Here is a 1553-nt window from a genome sequence, read left to right on the forward strand (position 1 = left end):
GAGAGAGAGAGAGAGAGAGAGAGAGAGAGAGAGAGAGAGAGAGAGAGAGAGAGTCGCAACTGCTTAAACAAGGAACTGGCTAAGAATGATCTTCTTATAAAGATGGTTTTGAAAGGAATGTCTATTTAATGAGTTGGTGTAGGGTAACATTCACAATATATTAAGTAAGCAGGAGGCTAGAATGTGGTTTTACTACTTCCATACATATTCACACACAAAAGAAATTGAAAATTATTCATAAAAGCATTGACTATAATCAGAATGATAATTATGGGGGAAGAAAAGGAAGGGAAGAAAGGGAGCAGAAGGAGTTGGTGCCAGCTATGGAACCTAGGGACTGGCACATCCCAGGCGAGCATTCCTTACCTCCCAGTTTCATCTTCAGTCCTGGAAATCTTTAATTTACCCCCTGCCATTATATATGCATCTTCTAAATCTCCAACAAGAAACATATATTGTTTTCATAACTAGAAAAAAAAAGGTGATATGCTATATTTGCTGGGGAGGCTGCCTTGACTAATAAATGGCTTATAGTATTGTTTGTGTTTTGTTAATTTAAAAAAGCATTATTTCTTTTGCAATAATCTCCCTATTCTGGCTATATGGAAAAAAGAAAGGCCTTGATCCTTCACTAGTTTATTGTCTTCTCTTTCCTAAACATCAGCTATAAGTTTATCAAGGAAGCTGATAACGGAAGGAGAAACCCACACTTTGGGGCTTTTCTCTAGGAGCTGTTTTAAGAGGAGTCTAAACACACTCACCCGGCCCTCTTTTGTGTATCCTCAGGGCTCCCTCACTTTCCCACTATCTCCGAAGAATAAAAACACATTGCACCAATAAACTGATGTTTTTAGAGGCTGGTGGCTGCCCACAGGTGCCCTAAGCAGAGGTGATTTCCTGTGCTGGCTGCTGGGAAACAATGTAGCTGAGCTTACTTCTCCCAGTCCGGCCAGAAGGTTTTGATCATTCAAAAAAGTAAATTCTTACTAAGTGCTTATTATGCACCAGTGACTGCTCTACCACCCTTTACCTCAAACTCTGACAGTTAAGGAACCAGGGGGTTTGAAGTAAAAACATTCTAGCTACCTTCAAAGTTCCCACATATAAAGTGAGAAGAAAAGAAAACTCTGCCCATTACAATCTCACTTAGAGACAGTGAGTCTAGTGTTTCCACCATGTTCCTATTGACTGTTAACTCTGCAATAAACTTTTCTCCCGCCTTCCTCCCATCACCCCCTTTCATGTGATACAAGCTCTTCCTGGTCCCATTCTGTTACTAAGGTTAGCCATTAGCTTGTTTCCTTCAAAAGTGGCTTAAGGGGATGGGACGCTAGAGAGATGGCTTGGTGGTTAAGAGTACTTGCTGCTCTTGCAGTCAACTAGCGACAGGCGTTCAATTCTGAGAATTCATGTGAGGCAGCCCAGGACTCTGTAACTTTGACTCTTCCGTCTTCCTGGGGCACTTGCACACAATTGCACATATACACACACAGGCACATACATAAAAGTAAAGAAATCTTCTAAAATGGCTGATGAAGACAAGGCTGGGTTAG

The sequence above is a fragment of the Grammomys surdaster genome, unplaced genomic scaffold, assembly GCF_004785775.1.
Source record: "Grammomys surdaster isolate TR1022 unplaced genomic scaffold, NIH_TR_1.0 313, whole genome shotgun sequence".
NCBI classification, from domain to species: domain Eukaryota; kingdom Metazoa; phylum Chordata; class Mammalia; order Rodentia; family Muridae; genus Grammomys; species Grammomys surdaster.